The 21,246-nt window shown below is 35.7% G+C and overlaps 1 protein-coding gene across 2 annotated transcripts in view; it reads left to right on the top strand.

Annotated features, from left to right (window-relative positions):
* The window catches only part of STAG1 (STAG1 cohesin complex component), a 504,547-nt gene that overhangs the window by 299,513 nt on the left and 183,788 nt on the right, over positions 1-21,246 (top strand). The gene's annotated exons all lie outside the window — the stretch shown is intronic.

The raw sequence follows: 21,246 nt of genomic DNA, 5'->3' as shown, positions 1-21,246 counted from the left end.
ATATCCTGCCATTCCCTTCTGGCCTGCAGAGTTTCTGCTGAAAGATCAGCTGTTAAGCATGTGGGGTTTCTGTTGTATGTCACTGGTTGCTTCTCCTTTGCTTCTCTTCATATTGTTTCCTTGTGTTTAGTCTTGGTTAGTTTGTTTAGTATGTGTCTTGTCATGTTTCTCCTTCGGTTTATCCTGTATGGGACTCTGTGCCTCCTGGACTTGATTGACTGTTTCCTTTTCCATGCTGGGGAAATTTGGAACTATAATCCCGTCAAAAATCTTCTCATACTATTTATTTTTCTCTCCTTCTTCTGGGACCCCTGCAGTTCAAATGTTGGTGTGTTTGATATAGTCCTAGAGGTCTCTGAGATTGATCCTCAGTTCTTTTCATTTTTTTTTTTTTTTACTTTAGGCTGCTCTTCAGAAGTTATTTCCACCATTTTATCTTCCAACTCACTGATTCATTCTTCTGCTTCAGGTATTCTGCTGTGACTTCCTTCTAGAGTATTTTTAATTTCAGTAATTGTGTTGTTTGTCTCTGCATGTTTATTCTTTAATTCTTCTAGGTCTTTGTTAATTGATTCTTGCAAGTTTTCCATTTTCTTTTCAAGGTTTTTTTTTAATCTTTCCTATCATTATTCTGAATTCTTTTTCAGATAGCTTTCCTGTTTCCTCTTCATTTATTTCGACTTCTGTGTTTCTAGTTTGTTCCTTCATTTGTGTAGTATTTCTCTGCCATTTCATTATTTTTTTTTAACTTACTGTGTTTGAGGTCTTCTTTTTTCATGCTTGAAGGTTGAATTCTTTCTTCCTTTTGGTTTCTGCCCTCCTAAGGCTGATCATTGATTCCTGTAAGCTTTGTATAGAGCAAGATTGGTGCTGAGTTTTTGTTTGTTTGTTTGTTTCTTTTTCCTCTGATGGACACGGCTGAATGAGATGGTAATCATCTCTGCTGATTACTCGGTTTGTATTTTTGTTTTCTTTGTTGTTTAGATGAGGCGTACCACACAGGCTGCTACTGGTGGTTGCGTGATGCCCAGTCCTGTATTCAGGTTGTTTCCTTTGTATGTTCAGTTCAGTTCAGTTTACTTACTCAATCGTGTCCAGCTCTTTACGACCCCATGAACCAAGGCCCGCCAGGCCTCCCTGTCCATCACCAACTCCTGGAGTTCAGCCACAGTCATGTCCATTGAGTTGGTGATACCATCCAAGCATCTCATCCTCTGTCATCCCCTTCTCATCCTGCCCTCAATCTTTCCCAGCATCAGGGTCTTTTCAAATTAGTCAATTATTTCCATCAGGTGGCCAGAGTATTGGAGTTTCAGCTTCAACATCAGTCCTTCCAATGAACACCCAAGACTCATCTCCTTTAGGATGGACTGGTTGGATCTCCTTGCAGTTCAAGGGACTCTCAAGAGTCTTCTCCAACACCACAGTTCAAAAGCATCAATTCTTCTGAACTCAGCTTTCTTTATAGTCCACCTCTCACATCCATACATGACTACTGGAAAAACCATAGCCTTAACTAGACGGACCTTTGTTGACAAAGTAATGTCTCTGCTTTTTAATATGCTCTCTCGGTTGGTCATAACTTTCCTTCCAAGGAGTAAGTGTCTTTGAATTTCATGGCTACAGTCACCATCTGCAGTGATTTTGGAGCCCTCCCAATATAAAGTGTGCCAGTGTTTCCCCATCTATTTGCCGTGAAGTAATGGGACTGGATGCCATGATCTTAGTTTTCTGGATGTTGAGCTTTAAGCCAAGTTTTTCACTCTCCTCTTTCACTTTGATCAGGAGGCTCTTTAGTTCTTCTTCACTTTCTGCCATAACGGTGGTGTCATCTGCATATATGAGGTTATTGATATTTCTCCCTGAAGTCTTGATTTCAGCTTGTGCTTCATTCAGCCTGGTATTTTGCATGATGTACTGTGCATACGTTAAGTAAGCAGAGTGACAATATACAGCCTTGACGTACCCCTTTTCCTATTTGGAAGTATTCTGTTGTTCTCTGTCTAGTTCTAACTGTTGCTTCCTGACCTGCATACAGGTTTCTCAAGAGGCAGGTCAGGTGGTCTGGTATGCCCATCTCTTTCAGAATTTTCCACAGTTTATTGTGATCCACACAGTCAAAGGCTTTAGCATAGTCAATAAAGCAGAAATAGATGTTTTTCTGGAATTCACTTGCTTTTCCTATGATTCAGCAGATGTTGGCAGTTTGATCTCTGGTTCCTCTACCTTTTCTAAAACCAGCTTGAACATCTGGAAGTTCACGGTTCTTGTATTGTTGAAGCCTGGCTTGAAGAATTTTTAGCACTACTTTACTAACATGAGATGAGTGCAGTTGTGCCATAGTTTGAGCATTCTTTGGCGTGGCCTTTCTTTGGGATTAGAATGAAAACTGACCTTTTCCAGCCCTGTGGCCACTGCTGAGTTTTCCAAATTTGCTGACATATTGAGTGCAGCACTTTCACAGCATTATCTTTTAGGATTTGAAATAGGTCAACTGGAATTCCATCACCTCCACTAGCTTTGTTTGTAGTGATGCTTCCTAAGACCCACTTGACTTCACATTCCTGGATGTCTAGCTCTAGGTGAGTGATCACACCATCATGATTATCTGGGTCGTGAAGATCTTTTTTGTACACTTCCTGTGTTTTCTTGCCACCTCTTCTTAATATCTTTTGCTTCTGTTCGGTCCATTCTATTTCTGTCCTTTATTGAGCCTATCTGTGCATGAAATGTTCCCTTGGTATCTCTGATTTTCTTTTTCTTTTTTTTTTTTTTTTACCAGGGGTTTATGCAATGTTCTTTTTTTTGGTATCTCTGATTTTCTTGAAGAGATCTCTAGTCTTTCACATTGTATTGTTTTCCTCTATTTCTTTGCATTGATTGCTGAGGAAGGCTTTCTTATCTCTCCTTGCTGTTCTTTGGAACTCTGCATTCAAATGGGTATATCTTTCCTTTTCTCCTTTGCTTTTCACCACTCTTCTCTTCACAGCTATTTGTAAGGCCTCCTCAGACAGCCATTTTGCTTTTTTGCTTTTTCTTGGAGATGGTCTTGCTCCCCCTCTCCTGTACAATGTCATGAACCTCTATCCATAGTTCATCAGGCACTCTGTCCATCAGATCTAGTCCCTTAAATCTATTTCTCACTTCCACTGTATAGTTATAAGGGATTTGATTTAGGTCATACCTGAATAGTCTAGTGGTTTTCCCCACTTTCTTCAATTTAAGTCTGAATTAGACAATAAGGAGTTCATAATTTGAGCCACAGTCAGCTCCCGGTCTTGTTTTTCCTGAATGTATCGAGCTTCTCCACCTCTGATACTCCGTATGGTTAGTTCTCTGGTAGTCTGGGATCTTGGAGTCAGTGCTCCGACTCCAAAACTTCCGGTCTTGATCCCCACAGCCCTCCTGTAAGGGTGAGAGAGACAGTGATCTCAAAGGGTACAGATTGTTGATCATGTTTGTCTCGCTGTCCCATAGACCGTTAGCAGTCTGCTTCAATCTCATTTCCCCATTGTCAGAAACAAAATCTGCAGGTGCTCATACCCATACGCTGCCCTCTCTCGAAACAGGAGTATTTTAAGTGACCTTTTGGACTGTGTCAAATGCACCAGCATTTGCGTTGTAGGAGTCCTAATAAGAGAAAGGAGAGAAAGAGCCTGAGAAGACATGTGATGAGGTCATAGCTTAACATATCTGCAGCATGGAAAAGTAAACAGTAACTAAGTTTACTAAGTACAGAAAGTAGCATATGGGATGAAACCAAGGAGGAACATACCAAGAGTCGCAGTATCAAATTGAGAAAAAGATAAAGAGATAATATTAAAAAAAAAAAACCAAGGGGAAAACCACGAATAACATACAAGGAAATCCCCATAGTGTTATCAGCTGAATTTTTAGCAGAAACTTTGTGACCAGAAAGGGTTGGCATAGTACATTTAAAATGAGGAATGGGAAAAGCCTACAACCAAGAATTCAGTATCCAACAGGTCTCTTGTTTAGATTCATTGAAGAAATCAAAAGCTTTACAAACAAAGAAAAGCTATGAGAATCCAGCCCCACCGAAGCAGCTATACAGCAAATGCTAACGGAAATTCTATAGGTAGAGAGGCCCACTTTTAGAAGGAGGAAAATTACAAAGCAGGTAGGTTCACCGGGAAAGGCAAACATTCAATAAAGATAGGAAATCACACATGCACATAAATTGTATCTATACCAATAATTGTGAAAGGAGGAGTGTATAAAGGCAGGATATTTCAAATGCATTTAAAATCTAGAGATCAACAACTGAAAACATTCATGTGTATGTACAGACTGCTAATGTCAAACACTCATGGTGACTGCAATGGAAAAAGCTATAATAGATATACACACAAATAAGACAATAGAATCCAAACACAGCACTAAAGAAAATCATCAGATCATAAGAGAAGTGAACAGAAGATGAATGGAGTAAAAAAGAGCTGTAAAAATAAATCCAAAACTATTACCAAAATAGCAGTAAGAACATACATATTGAAAATTGCCTTAAATTTAAATGGATTACGTTCTTCAGCCAAAAGACATAGACTGGCTGAATGACTCTAAAAAAAGACCTGTATATATGCTGTCAACACGAGACCCCGTTTAGATCTATAGTTATATATGGAATGAAAGGGAGAAGGTAGAAGAAGGTATTTCATGCAAATGGAAGTCAAAATGAAGCTGGAAGTAACAATACTCATATCTGACAATATAAACTAAAAAAAAAGAAAACTATTACAGGAGGCTAACAAGGGTATTGTATAATGACTAATCCAAAATGATACACAGCTGTAAATGAATGCACCCAACATAAAAGCACCTCAGTGTATAAGGCAAATGTTAATGGACATAAAATGAAAAATTCCCAATAACACAATATTAAGGCTTCCTTTAACATTTCACATACATCAATGAACAGATCATCTGGATAGAAAAGAAGGAAACACAGACTTGAAATGACACATTAGATCAGATGGACTTAATTGATATTCATAGAGAATTCCATCCTGATGCTGCAGAGTGCAGATTCTTTTCAAGTATACATGAAGCAATCACCAGGATAGATTACATGCTCGGGTATAATGCAAACCTCAGTACATTTAAGAGTGTTGAAATTGTTTGAAGCACCCTTTCCAATCACAACACAAGGCTAGAAATTAACTACAGGAAAAAAAAAAAAAGTGTGCACATGGCACGAACACATGGAGACTTCACGTATTCTGGGAAACAACCAGTGGATCATTGAAGAAGTCAAAGAGGAAATCAGTAAAGACCTAGCGACAAGTGAAAATGAAAAGGTGAAGACTCAAAATCAATGGGATACAGCAAAAGCAATTCTGTGAGGAAAGTTTATAGCAATACATTCTTACTTTAGGAAAGAAGAACAGTCTGAAATAAACATCCTACCTATCCACAAAAACAGTGCGATTAAGAAGAAAAAGGAAAACTCCCAGTTAGTAGATGGAAAGAAAATACAAACGTCAAAGTAGAAATGAATGCAACAAAGACTAAAAACGCAATAGAAAGGATCAACGTAACTAAAAGTTAATTCCTTGGAAGATTGAAAGATTTAAAGAATGGTAAAACTTTAGCCAGATTCATCAAGAAAAAAAAGGGAAAGGGCCCAAATCAATAAAATTAGAAATTATAAAGAAAAGTTAAAACTGACATCACAGAAATAGAAAGGACCTTAAGAGAGTACTTTGAACAGCTGTATGCCAATAAAATGGACAATCTGTAAGAAGTGGAAAAATTCTTAGAAATTTACAATCTCCTAAGCTGGAACTAGGAAGAAATAGAAAACAAGAATAGGACAGTTGTCAGTACTGACATTGAATGTGAGACTAAAAAACTCCCAACAAACCAAAGTAACCAGATAATTTCACAGGTGAATTCTATCAGATATTTAGAAGACAATTAAAGCACTTATCCTTTATAAAACTATTTCTAAAAATTGCAGGGGAAAGAGCATGTCCAAAGTCATTCTGTGAGACCAAATCAGTGTGATATCCATATGATATACAAAAAAAAATTATATATTTATGTATATATCACAGGCCAATTTCACTGATGCACATAGGTACAAAGTTCTTCAAGAAAATACAAGCAAATCGAATATGGTATAAAGAGCATAAACTGTGATCAGGTGGGATTTATCTCAGAAATGCAAGGACTTTCATATATCTGCAAATCAGTAAATGTGATACATTGAGTTAGCAAATTGGAAAATAAAAACCCTATGGTCCTCTTAACTGATGCAGAAAAATGCTTTTAATAAAATTCAACATCCATTTATAGTTTAAAAAAATTTTCAAGAAAGCAGACATAGAGAGAACAGAGCTCAATATAATAGAGGCCATATGTGAACAAATGCATAGCTACCATCATACTCAGTGGTGAAAAGCTGAAAGGATTTCCTGTAAGATCAGTAACAAGAGACGGTTGTCTGCTCTGACACTTTAGGAAGTCCTAGTCAAGGTAGTAAGAGAAATAAAAAGAATCCAAATTGATAAAACATAATACTTTTATTGTTTGCAGATGACACTGCCTGTAGAAAATCCTAAATATAGTACTAGAACTCTGCTGAAACTCATCAGTGAATTTTGTAAAGTTAAAGTGTGTGAAATTAATACACAGAAATCTGTTCTATTTCTGTACAATAACAATTGTAATTCAGAAAGTTAAATGAAAGAAAAATCCCATCTAACATTGTATCAGAGGGAAAAAAATACCTAGGAGTAATCCTAGAAAAGGAGGTAAATGACCTATACTCTAAACACTATAAAATGCTGAAAGAAACTGAAGATGATGCAAGTAGATGGGAAGATATACTATATTTTTGGATTGGCAGAATCAACATTGTCAAAACGACTATTCTGCTGAAGACAATCTACAGACTCAATGCAGTTCCTGTCAAATTGCCAGTGGCACTTTTCACAGAACTAGACTTTTCACAGAGTTTGTGTAGCCAAAGCAATGTTAAGAAAGAAAACTGATGATGGAGAAAGCAGGCACCCCGTGTTCAGACTGTATCACAAAGCTTCAGTCATCAAGATGGTATGGTAGTGGCACAAATAGACGTAAAGAACATGATACAAAACTCAGAAATAAAACCATGTACCTGTGGTCAATTAATCTACAACAAATGATGTAGGAATACACAATGGAGGGTAGAAAATCTCTTCAGTAAGTGGTGCCGGGAAATCTAAAAACTACATGTAAAAAAATAAGATTAGAACTTTCTTTCACACCATACACAAAAACAAACTCAAAATGGATTAGACCAAACATAAAGACTAGATAGTATAAAACTCCTGTATGGAAACATAGAACATTCTTTAACATATATCATGGGAATATCTTTTTGGATCCATCTCCTAGAGTCGTGGAAACATAAACAAATTTAAAAATGGGACATAATTAAAAAACAAAAGATAACCTATAGAATAGAATATATTCGCAAATGATGCAACTGGAATGGGAGTAATCTCTGAAATAATGCAAAGAGGTTATGCAACTCAACATCAAAAAAGCAAGCAAATAAAAAATGGGCAGAAGAGATAGAGAAGCATACAGATTACCAACAGGCACACAAAAAGATGTTCAACATTACTAGCTATTAGAGAAGTGCAAACCAAAACTATAATAAGATACCACCTCATACCAGTCAGAATGACCTACATCAGAAAGTCTATAAATAATAAATGCTGGAGAAGGTATGGAGAAAAGGGAACCCTCCTACATTGTTGATAGTAATATATATTGGGACAGCCACTTGGGAGAACATTATGGAGGTTCCTTAAAATAGTACAAATGGAGCTACCATATGATCCTGCAGTCCCACTCCTGGGCTTGTGGGAAAAAACATATTCTGAAACAAAGCATAGTCGGAAAAGATACACACACCACAATGTGCACAGCAGCACTACTTACAACAGCCGCGCAGTGGGAGCTTCCTAAGTGTCCACTGACAGATGGATGGGTAAAGCAGAGTGCTGTGTGTGTGTGTGTGTTTGCGGTGAAACAGTACTTAGCCATTAAAAGAAAAAGAAGAGGAATGAAATCTCACTCACAGCAATGTGGTTGCACCTAGGAGATTATCATACTAAGTGATATAAGTCAGAGAAAGACAAATATCATATATCATTTATAAGTGAAGTTTAATAAAAGTGATACAATGAACTTATGTAGAAAACAAATACACTTACAGATATAGAAAGCAAATTTTTGGTTTACTAAAGGGCACAAGGGGTTTGGTTCCAAAATACACACAGTACTATATATAAAATATATAAGCGGCAAGTACCTAAGAGTAATAGCACAGGAAGCTAGACTCAGTATCTTGTAATAATATATAATGGAAGAGAATGTAAAAAAAGAAATATGTATACATACACATACATATGTACACACCTAAATAACTTTGGTGTACACTTGAAACAAATACAACATTGTAAATCAACTGTATTTCAATGAAAGTTAAAAAAAATTTTTTAGGCAGTTGTCCTTTCTCCTTAGTGATTGTCTTAATGAAGACTTGGAATTTGTCTGCTGCCTCTTGGTCAGCAGAATTTTCTTTGCCTGTTATCTTGATGTTTGTTAAAGCAAACACTTTTTCTAAAGTTATCAAACAATCCTTTTCAAGCTTTAAATTCTCCAGCATTAGATGTTTCACCTTTCTTTCGCTTTGTGTTTTCATATAATGACTACATTTTCTCCACTTGTATTAGAAGTCATAGGTATGACTTTCTGGAAGCAGTCCTATACCAATATAAGAGCTACATTCGATATGAAAAGTGCAAGGTTTTCATACCTGCTGATGTAGCCACAGTGATCATTCATGAATTTCCTTTTCTTTTTAAATGGTCTTTATGCTGGATTTCATTTATTTTGAAATGGTGGGCAACCACAGCTGCAGACCTCAGTCTTTCGCACATATCAAGCAACTTTTCTATGCTTGAGAAGAGCACTTCCAGCATCACTAGTAGCAATTCCTGTGGGTCTTATGGTATTATTGAAGGTTTCTCATGGTATTGCACTAAATATGATGTTGAATATGAAAGAACAGCAAGAGATTCCATTTTACTGTAATTATGCAGTTTACTAAGGAAACAAAGTGCTCACATGGAGATGATTAGTGTCACACAGCATATTAAGTCAGTACTCACTAAAATAGCAACAGGAAGTAGCCACAAAATTATGACAGTAATACAGTATGTACTATAGTTAATTTTATGCAGTTATGTTTTAATATTGCATCTTTACATTTGTTTACATTTCTCCCAACTGCAAATGGCGCCATGTGACAGTCTGTAAGTGTTTGTGTGGGTAAGTTTTGATATATTTTAACTTTTTATAGTACGATTTATGTATATTTTATGGTAGTGATAAAATAATTGATATCACATTATTTTAAGCATTTATGATATTTCTGTTTTTCTTAGCTTTTGGTTGACAAGCTATGTGGTTTGCCAGTTAATTTTCAAGTTTTTGCAAATCTATAAAAAAAATTCCCAATTTATTTAAATTTGAAAAACTTTGTGTGGATTTGCATAGTTCAAACCCGTGTTGTTCACGGATCAATTGTATTCACTTAGTGCCTTTCATTCGTATGTGTGTTGTTTTGTATTGCTCTGCTCATAATTCTAAATGTTGTTTATTGTGCTCTTTATAGTGATTATGACTTAATCTTCTAGATTTTTTTTCTTCTCATTTCTAATCATATGTGCTTCTGTGAATTTGTTGATTTAAACTTAAGTATAGTACTTTTTGCTTATCCATTTGAGCAGTTATTAAACAAATGATACAAAATATTATGAAATATAAAAATGTTTAAATAGTATAAACTGAGAAAATGTGAAGAGATGCCAAAACGTGATAGAGGAAACCTGAATTTAAAGTCTCTAAATATTTTTGATTGTATATTCTATTAGTGAAACATTTATAACCTAAATTTCTAGTAATAAAAGCTTATGAAAAGACTAATTTTATATATGAAATTATTCTGCCCATGTCTTCCCCACACTTCTTCTCAAAAGACTATAGTTCTTATCTTGTAAGGAAATTGCTTAAAAAGTAGCTGCCTGGTAATTGTTGCAGACTTTCTTAGTTCTGAACTAAGCTTATTTCCTAAACACCTAGTAAATAAAAATAGGAAGTTGTTTCCTTTTATCCTTATGTCAGTAGACTGTGTATTTATTGTTTATTATATTTAGTGTTTGTTAAAGCATATATTTATTTATAGAATTTATAGAATTAAATGTCAGCTTCTTTTTGTTATTATTTTTAACTGAAGGATAATTGCTGGTGAGTTTCTAATGATGGATGCCATTAGCTTGTCATCATGGCTTTAAGTTTCATAGTGGTCTAAAGGAGAGCTTGTGCAGGAAGTGTCAGTGCCTCCATGTATCTTGTTATTCACTTGTGATTATAGATTTTTGTTTTTGTGTCTATTTTCTCCAGAAATCTTTGCATTTCCATTTTGTGAAGAGTTAAACATAGTATAAATAATAAATCCATTGCAATGATAATAAGTAACTTATGAACAACCTGTGAAGAGCTCCATTTCTCGTGTCAATCCTTTAGAGCACTGAACTATTTTTGTTCTCCTAGGATACCTCAAATAGAATATCTCAAATACTATCTGACATGGAAGAATCTGAAATATGGACCTAGTGAGGACATACCAATCTTATTCATTATCTTAAATATTTATAGTAAATTATTTATTTTTAGATAAAAATAAAAAGTTGTATTTTGTTGCAGTACATTGTTCAGTTTGTGTTGTCTGTATTACTTTGGAGACTACTCCAAGCTGAGGAAGGTAAACAGAATATTAAAGAAAGGAAGCAAAGAAATGCCAAAACAAAGGAATGCTCGTGTAGGAAAGTAATACAGACTCAAGAAGTTGTACCCAATTTGTAATGTGGAGAGGTTTCAGACTGGAAATAATATTACACCTATGAACCTTGAAGTATAATTGTTGAAGACATGATGAAACATGTTGAAAAATAATAGTAGTAGATACAGATACCATACCTATTATGTACCATGCACCATTGTAAGTACTTTTCATAAAAATGTAATTCTTGACATGTTCATGAGGTAGGTTTTCTGTATCTCCTTTTCACAGATGATAATATTGAGGCCAAAAGGGTAGAGAAACTTCTTTGAGGTCACAAAACTAGTAAATGGCAAAGCCATTTACATAATTTAGCTCCTAAGTTCATATTGGTAGCCACTATTCTGCCTTACATGTAACTCTAAGTGTATAATTTGAAATAGCTGGAGATGGGTACAAGTAATAGTTACACTTTCAGTCAGATAATAACTTTCTGATGGGTTTTATTACATGTGTCTTAGGACTAACTGAATAAGTTGTGGAATTTAGCATTTTAAAGGATCAATTATATTCTATTGATTAATGTTAAATCTTTAATTTGGATTGTGTTTTCTGAGACACTCTCATTATGAGAAATGCTTAAATAAGATAATCATAAACCAAAGTATGACTTAACAATAGTACTTGTATCGCTGGGAACTGTATTAACTCCTTATCTGCATTTATCATAATCAGCTATATATTGAGATTATTCCTTTGTGGTAATTTCAAGCATTATATCCTTCAGTTTTAAAATATACCTACAAAATCATGATGTAATTGATGTGTGACATAAATGATGCACATTTATTTTAGGGATAGCTTTTTATTTTAACAAATGTTAAATGAACTGTTTGATCTTTCAAACATTTCTATGGTATTAATGTAATTTTGTAATTGTTCAGTAATAACACTTAATGTATGTCCAACTTTTGGTTAGGAACTATAGAAATCAACAAGGTTATAGCTCTAGACAGTGAATTTCTGTTCTAAATGATGAAAGAACTTTGTAAACTAATAGCAGTAATACACTGACAACTTCAATAGTTAAAAAATATAAGACCATTGAGAACCCAAAGGATGAGTTCATTATCTGAGATGTGAATGCTTCATACCTCAGATAATGATTATTTAACCATTAAAATTAGATTTCCAAAGATAAATAGAAGTTCAGTTGTAAAACCTAGAAGAAGCTTATAGAGAAGATGGTGTTTAGCCTGTAAAGGAGGAAATAGTGAGATACAAAGCTGGAAAGAGTGAATATAGCCTTGTAGATTAGACTAAGGAGATTGTATTTAGTACTAACAAGTAAGTCATGTCCAAAACATTGTTGCCCTCCTAAGCACATGAGACAGTGTCCTAGATAAATGCTAGAGATACAGAGAGGAGTAAGATTATAATAACATTTTTGTTGCATTGACTTGTAAAGTTGTTCTTTCCAAATGTATTTTTATATTGTTTCTTAATTAGTGTACATATATATCTATGGGCATATGAATTTACTGATACTTCAGAAGTCTGAGGGTTTGCCAAAATTGGAAGAGTTAGTTTCGGCTTAATTAGCAGAGGTCTGATAGTAAGGAGCAATTTCTCTTTTTGTGCATCATGGCAGACAGCCACAAAATCTCTCCTGTAAAAAATTTTTATAGTTATTTTTGTTGTTTTTAAATGTACAGTATAATTTAAAAACAAAAGTTCAAAGGATATATTTAATAATAAAATATTAATGATAAAATGTAAAATACTCTAGTTTTGTTTCGTAAATATGTTTTCTACTGATCTTTCCAAAGATAAGAAGTATATCCTTTTCTTTGTTGCCATGACACACAGTTGTTATACATTTTGACATTCTGAGGGAAAATTAAGATGAAGAACTCTACTGGTCACTGTGATACATAAATTCACAGATGTTAAACACAGACTGTGACATTGTGATAATTTAGATAATGATACCCCAGAATTTGGGATTTCTTCTAGTGATTTTAGGAACTCAAAGATGTTGATGTGGATAGTTTCAAACACTTTTTAATGCATCCACCTAAAGAAATTATATGTCACTTGATACATACCAAAAAATGTACTTAATGTGTAAGACATGTAAATCTCCCACCCTCAGCTTAAGAACTGAACTGTTAATACTACTTAAATGCTTCTCATCAGAGGTAATCAATGTGTTGAAGTTTGTAAGCATTGTTTTTTCTTAAAAACCCATTAATCATTTACCATGCCTCATGAAATGTTTGTGAAGATGCATGGATAGGAGTAGAGGCCAGACGTTTGGTAGCACTTCACTTGAATCACTGATAGCAGGACATATTTAAAAGGAGTGATATTGGTAGTCCCATTGCTACTTTGACTTTATATATTTTCCTCATTTCTGTCCATGGCTAAAGAAACAAAAGTTAATCAAAGATTGTGATTAAGGAAAATATTGATAGGGATCATTTAGATAATGTTTACCATTATTTTAGGCGCATTTTGACAGTATCATTTTTGAGGTAATTCATTCGTTCTACCAAGAAATATGTGACTGTCTATTAACCATGCCAAGCATGAAAGATATAGCACTGAATAAACCAAAATCCCAGTCTTCATTGAAATTTTCATTTTAGTCAGGGGAAAAGCTAATGAATGGCTAGGTATATTAGGCAAAAGAGTATGACAAATGATAATAAATGCTGTGCAGAATAATAAATCAGAGAAGACCAAAGAAATTAGGAAGAGAAGGATTATTTTAAATAGGATGGTCAGAAAAACTCTGTAAGTATGTAACCTTAAATAAAGACTTGAAGGAGGTGATGGAACACCCAGGCATTTATCTGGGGGAAGAGAAAACAATAAGGGCAAATGGCCCCTTGATAGAAGCATAACTAGAATGTTAGACAACAGTGAAGTAAAGCCCACTGATTTAAATACTGCACTTGATTGTTGTGTTCTCAGGACTTTTAAAATATGAAATAGTTCCTCCACTTTTTTTGTTATTTGCATTACATTAACTTTTAGATGACAACTTAAGTTGTCATCTAAAAAATACCTCACATTTTTATTTGTTTTCCCACCATGGTATCATTTAATTTATTCCTATAGTATAGCCTCCTAAAATATAGCCTCTATTTTGTATCTGAAAGTTAGGACTAGCAACTTCATTAAATTATATTTACATTCTCTGGAAAGATAATTTCATAGGTGATGCTGTATACATTTTGTCACAGTAGGTAGCTCATAATGTCAGGTTGCCCACTTATTATTCTGATTGAGCTCTTGTTTAATTTAAGGTAATAACTGGTGAATCTTTCTGTGAAACTACTTTTCCCTTTTCAAGTCTCAAATTATTTGGCACTTTATTAACATTCTGCTTATGTCAACTTGCCTCTGAATGGTTTTAGCATCCATTGACAGCGTGTTCCAGAAATTTTGTATGTATTTTGACTGTAAGATACCGGTGTGGTGTGATGTCTAAAAATAGAATATTCTCTATCAATCACTTATGAATTAAAGGGTGTTCGTCTCTTCTTATGGGATATACTCATTAGGCATTCTTTTGTTATGCCTTCTGCAGGAGTCAGGGAGTAAAAGAATTCTTTGTTTCTTGTTGTAAGGAAACAGGTTCCACCCAGAAACAGAAAGTCATTTTTGTCCATTACTCACTTTACTTCAGTAGATTTTGTTTCTTTAATTTTCGAATATTCATCACATCCCTCCCATTTTGTCTGTCAATATTGTTACTATATTAAACGGCCTCTCCCCTCACACTTTTGTTTTTTGATTGACTGCAGTGGAGAGTCACCTTTGCTCCATTTCCTTCACCTTTTCCTCTATTTTTCACATTGGAACCAAAAATACATTTTTAAAGCTCATAGCTGTTGATGAACATCCTTCAGTTCAGTTCAGTTCAGTTGCTCAGTCGTGTCTGACTCTTTGCGACCCAATGGACTGCAGCACGCCAGTCCTCCCTGTCCATCACCAACTCCTGGAGTTTACTCACATCCATTGAGTCGGTGATACCATCCAGCCGTCTCATCCTCTGACGTCCCCTTCTCCTCCTGCCTTCAGTCTTTCCCAGCATCAGGGTCTTTTCAAATGAGTCAACTCTTCGCAACAAGGACCCAAAGTATTGGTGTTTCAGCCTCAGCATCAGTCCTTCCAGTAAATAATCAGGACTGATTTCCTTTAGGATGGACTGGTTGGATCTCCTTGCAGTCCAAGGGACTGTCAAGAGTCTTCTCCAACACCATAGTTCAAAAACATCAGTTCTTTGGTGCTCAGCTTTCTTTATAGTCTAACTCTCACATCCATACATGACCACTGGAAAAACCATAGCCTTGACTAGATGGACCTTTGTTGACAAAGTAATGTCTCTGCTTTTTAATTCAGTGACCACCTGTTTTCTCCAAAGTAAAGTTTGGCTTCCTTACCTTTCTTTGATCCAGCCCCATCTTTCTTCTTGGTTACAGAATCTGGTTTAGATTCCAAATGTAATGCAGTTCTATACTCCCATTGTTGTACTTTTGTTTATAGACCTTCACTGTTGTTACTGCCTTGAAAAGGTGTTGACCCTGTTTTCTCTGTCCAGTTGCTTCTGCAGAGAATTGACATTCCTTTCTAAGTACTACATTCCCTTGTCAAGTTCCTTTTATTGTATAAATTCTTTTACAGTTTTTTTAATGTGTTCATCTTATCAGTGAAATTAGTTTCTTTAGGGAATTGGAGAAATGGGGAGAAGTTGATAAAAGAGTTTAAATTTCCACTTACAAGATGAATAAGTTCTAATGATTTAATGTACAGCAGTAGTACATGTTGCATACTTAAAACTTGCTAAGAGAGAAGATCTTAAATCTTTTGTCACACATACAAAAAGTAACAGGATGGAGGTGTTAACTAATTCAGTGGTGATAAGCTTTACAATATATGTGTATTAAATCAACATGTTGTATAACTTAAACTTACACAGTGTCATATATCAGTTATATCTTAATAAAGCTGTAAAAAAAATATACAGTAGAAATTCTTAGAAGAATATCCTTGTTCTGCTCATCTTTGTATGCCTGAGGACCTGGTATAGTGCCAGAGCTTATTTGTTGCTTAATAAATGGTATGAATGGATAAGTGAGTGGGTGGATGGATAGTTTCTCCAAACAGTTGTTTGCAAATCATTGATTTAAGCAATAGTGGTACATATCCTCGGGCAAAGTCTGTTGAAATTAGGTAACCAAAAGCTATGTTTTACCAAAAATAGGTAACTTTTTTATAACATTGTCCATCAGCTGGGTTAAAAATCAAATCTCTTGGGTTTATTCTTAGAAAATGTTTTGTCTCTTTAAATGTTTGTAATTTGTGACCACATTGAGTTCCCAAATACCAAAGTCTTAGGAATTAGGCAGTTAGCCTTCCACCTCTGCTAGCTGCATGAGTTTATCCTTGCAGTGGACCTCTTATCTTTCAAGATTCTTATTTTAATCCCAGTTAGAACTTCACAATCTTATTAGTTCTTATTGTTGACCCTTTTGTCTCTGAAGCTTGGCACCCTTACCTACCCATACCCATCAGTGTTCCCAGAACTTCCAAAATAGATGTTTTCATTAGTTTTTTGTCTCTCCGTTTGGCAGCAAAAACAGAGTTTTTCTCCTTTGGAAGAGTATTCACTAAACAGCCTTTCTGTCCTCCAAGGCTACTGGAGTAAACCAGGTGAAGCTCCATTGTAGAATAGAGAATACATGGATTTTACAAACCCAGAACCAGAGGATACTTGTAGCTGTGTGATCTGGGACTGGTTCTTTAGAACTTATTTTTCTCATCTTTATATGTACTATAGGATTCTTTTTTCTACTCTTCTCCTAGCTATAGTGGGTTCTGCTGTGCCATGATGGTGAATCCATTTACTGACCCTCCCCCACAAGATTAAGGTTTCTGGCTTTTCAGGGAGAAAGGTCTAGAGAAGTGAGCTGTAAGTCTTACCTTTCCCATAGCAATTGAGGATCATCCTCTGTAGGCCTGCATCAAAATAGGTTCTGTCTTTTCTGCTGTCTCCGGCTTTTAATACTTGGTTGAAACCTGTGGTCAACTGATAAAAAGAGATTTGGAGTGAGTGTAAACTCTTTGTCATTCCACACTGACAAGTTGGCCCACACTTGGTCTTTGACATTTGTTAGCATTTTGCCTGATTTCTTCTTACATCTTTTTATCACGGAACCTTTTCTTCCTGGATTCTGCTACAGGTGGTAATTTGTGTGGCTCATCTTTTCTTGGAAAACTTATTCTTTGAAGTTCAAGTTACTTCAGCTCAAGATGGGATTAAGAAAAACTATAATTTTTTTATGTTGATTAAGCTATTTTCATTGTTTGTAGCATTTTATATTGTAAGTGGAGGCTAAACCCTGTTGTTACTCTTTTGACTTTGCTTTTAGTGTTGTGTTTTTTTAATGCAAAAAGTTACTTTTATGTTGATTGAATTTCTTGGTTCTTCTTTTTTTTAAATTTGTTGATACTTTATGATTTCTGACTTTTTAAATATTTTTGAAAAAAAGACCCACTCTGAGAATATTCTCCCATATTTTCTTCTATTTCTCTTTTTGTTGAGTATTTTTATTTCATTGGGAATTTAATTTGGTATAAGGTACAGTGATATCTAATGTTTTTCTAATGAAAAGCCAGTTGTATTGTACCAAAATTATTTATTGAGTTATCTTTCCCCACTGCTCATAATTCTGCTGTAAAAGAAATGAATTTATTTGTAGCAGAAAATCTGATTAGTAGTGGCTCAAATTCACAGGAGTTTGTCTCACACAAAATAAATCTGCAAGTAGACAAAGCATGGTTAGTATTACACCTTAACAGAGCAAAACTTATACTTTTTCCATCTTTCTCTCTAGGAATTTTTTTTTTTCAATATGAATTTTTTTTTCCATTTATTTTTATTCGTTGGAGGCTCATTACTTTACGATATTGTAGGAGTTTTTGCCATACATTGACATGAATCAGCCATGGATTTACATGTGTTCCCCATCCCAGTGCACCAGCCCTGAGTACCCGTCTCATGTCCCCTCATCGTTACAAAATGGCTGTTGAATATCAGTACGAAATCCAGTGAAAAAGGAAAGGGCAATGGTTGAAGAGGTCATAGTAACCAACTTTGTCCATTTTAAAAGATTGTTTCTACAAGTCCCATCCAGGGTATTATTTTCTAGGCTACTAGTGTAACTACTGCCATTGACCATCCTTTCCTTCAGTTCATCAATTGAGTTCCTAAAGAAATAAAGTATTTTGGATATATGCAACCTAATGTTAATTGCAGCATTATTTACAGTAGCCAAATATGGATGAATGGGTAAAGGAAGTGTGGTATGTACACACACACAAGAAACAGTATTCAGTAGTTCAAAAAAGGAAATCTTGGAATTTGTGACAGCATGGGTGGTCCTTGAGGTCATTACACTAAGTGAAATAAGTCAGAGAAGGACAGATACCATATGATCCCACTTATATGTGAAATAAAGACAATAGCAACACAGAAAAACGCTGAGCTCATAGATACAGAGAACATGTTAGTGTTTGTCAGTGTGGAGCGATGTACAAAATGGGTGAAGGGGGTCAAAAGATATACATTTTCCAGTAATGAATTAAGTCCTGGGGATGTAAAGCATGGTAACGATAGTTATTAATACTTTATTGCATATTGAAAAGTTGCTTAGAGAATAGATCTTAATAGTTCTTACCACAAGAAAAACAAAAAGTTTTGTAACTGTTCCTGGTAACAGATAATAACTACACTTATTGTGGTGATTTTTTTAAATATATACAGATATTGAATCATATTTTATACCTGGAACTAATGTTATATATGAATTATACTTCAAAATAAATATATATATATATAAGTTCTCTAGAGTTGTTTGTTTTCTACTACATTTGAATCTTTGAAGTATACTTATTTTTTGTTTAGATTTTCCTAAATGCTCATTTTTTGGGCTTCCTTTCTTCTTGCTGTTGGACCTGAACAGAAAGATTATTTTCTTTCTGTTTCCTTGGGGCCCAGGTCAGGTTATGAGCTCTAAGTGGTTGACTTTCACAGTTGGTACAAAGCAAAAGAAACTCCCCTGGTAGGCTTTTGTGAAATAGAAGCACCAGGCAGCCTTCAGAGATACCTTTGAGAAATACCTTGCCTTTCCATCCTGCTTCCCTCTGCAATCTGTGTTTCCACATCCCCAGTCTAAAGAGCTGGGAAGATTGAGCCAGCCCCTTCAGTTCCTTTTTGGTCTCCTACAGAGCTTAAGAGAGCTTATATGGAGCTTATAGAGCGTATATGGCTGTCTGAGGAGGCCTTACAAATAGCTGTGAAAAGAAGCAGCCAAAGCAAAAGAGAAAAGGAAAGATACACCCATCTGAATGCAGAGTTCCAGAGAATAGCAAGGAGAGATAAGAAGGCCTTCCTCTAGGATCAATGCAAAGAAATAGAGAACAATAGAATTGGAAAGACTAGAGATCTCTTCAAGAAAATTAGAGATACCAAAGGAACATTTCATGCAAAGATGGACTCAATAAAGGACAGAAATGGTAGGGACCTAACAGAAGCAGAAGATATTAAGAAGAGGTGACAAGAATACACAGAAGAACTGTACAAAAAAGATCTTCACAACCCAGATAATCACGATAGTGTGATTATTCACCTAGAGTCAGACACCCTGGAATGTAAAGTCAAGTGGGCCTTAGGAAGCATCACTACGAACAAAGCTAGTGGAGGTGATGGAATTCCAGTTGACCTATTTCAAATCCTAAAAGATAATGCTGTGAAAGTGCTGCACTCAATATGTCAGCAAATTTGGAAAACTCAGCAGTGGCCACAGGACTGGAAAAGGTCAGCTTTCATTCCAATCCCAAAGAAAGGCCATGCCAAAGAATGTTCAGACTACTAAACAATTGCACTCATCTCACACGCTAGTAAAGTAATGCTCAAAATTCTCCAAGCCAGGCTTCAACAATACGTGAACCGTGAACTTCCAGATATTCAAACTGGTTTTAGAAGAGGTAGAGGAACCAGGGATCAAATTGCCAACATCCACTGAATCATCGAAACACCAAGAGAGTTCCAGAAAAACATCTATTTCTGCTTTATTGACTATGCCAAAGCCTTTGATCGTGTGGATCACAATAAACTGTGGAAAATTCTGAAAGAGATGGGCATACCAGACCACCTGACCTGCCTCTTGAGAAACCTGTATGCAGGCCAGAAAGCAACAGTTAGAACTAGACAGAGAACAAGAGAATGCTTCCAAATAGGAAAAGGAGTACGTCAAGGCTGTATATTGTCAACCTGATTACTTAACATAATGTTAACACAGTGTACATCATGAGAAACGCTGGGATGGAAGAAGCACAAGCTGGAATCAAGATTGCTGGGAGAAATATCAATTAACTTCAGGTATGCAGATGACACCACCCTTATGGCAGAAAATGAAGAATTAGTCTCTTGATGAAAGTGAAAGAGGAGAGTGAAAAAGTTGGCTTAAAGCTCAGCATTCACAAAACTAAGATCATGGCTTCTGGTCCCATCCCTTCATGGCAAATAGATGGAGAAACAGTGGCAGGCTTTATTTTGGGGAGCTCCAAAATCACTGCAGATGATGACTGCAGCCATGAAATTAAAAGACACTTACTCCTTGGCAGGAAAGTTATGACCAGCCTAGACAGCATATTAAAAAGCAGAGACGTTTCTTTGTCAACAAAGGTCTGTCTAGTCAAGGCTATGGTTTTTCCAGTGGTCATGTAGGGAGGTGAGAGTTGGAGTATAAAGAAAACTGAGCGCTGAGGAATTGATGCTTCTGAACTGTGGTGTTGGAGAAGACTCTTGAAAGTCCCTTGGACTGCACGGAGATCCAACCAGTCCATCCTAAAGGAGATGAGTCCTGGATGTTCACTGGAAGGACTGATGTTAAAGCTGAAACTCCAATACTTTGGCCACCCGATGCAAAGAGCTGACTCATTGGAAAAGACCCTGATGTTGGGCAAGATTGAAAGTGGGAGAAGAAGGGAACGACAGAGGGTGAGATGGTTGGATGGCATCACCAACTCAATGAACGTGAGTTTGAGTAAACTCCGGAAGTTGGTGATGGACAGAGAGGCCTGGCGTTCTGCAGTCCGTGGGATTGCAAAGAGTCGGAAACAACTGAGCGACTGAAGTGAACTGAACTGATAGACCATAGTATTCCGTGTAGCAATCATGTAATACCAAAATTAACTTTTTTTGTGGGGTATTTAACTAAGTGCCACGCTTTCCCCTTCTTTCTGTTCCAGGCTCTTGAGATTCTTTCAGATTCTTTGCTGTTGTAAGTATCTCAGTACTCTTTTGTGGG

This window comes from Dama dama, chromosome 19 (genome assembly GCF_033118175.1).
Source record: "Dama dama isolate Ldn47 chromosome 19, ASM3311817v1, whole genome shotgun sequence".
Classification (NCBI taxonomy): domain Eukaryota; kingdom Metazoa; phylum Chordata; class Mammalia; order Artiodactyla; family Cervidae; genus Dama; species Dama dama.
The sequence above is the reverse complement of the archived record's forward strand: the minus strand, read 5'-3'. Positions and strand labels throughout refer to the sequence as shown.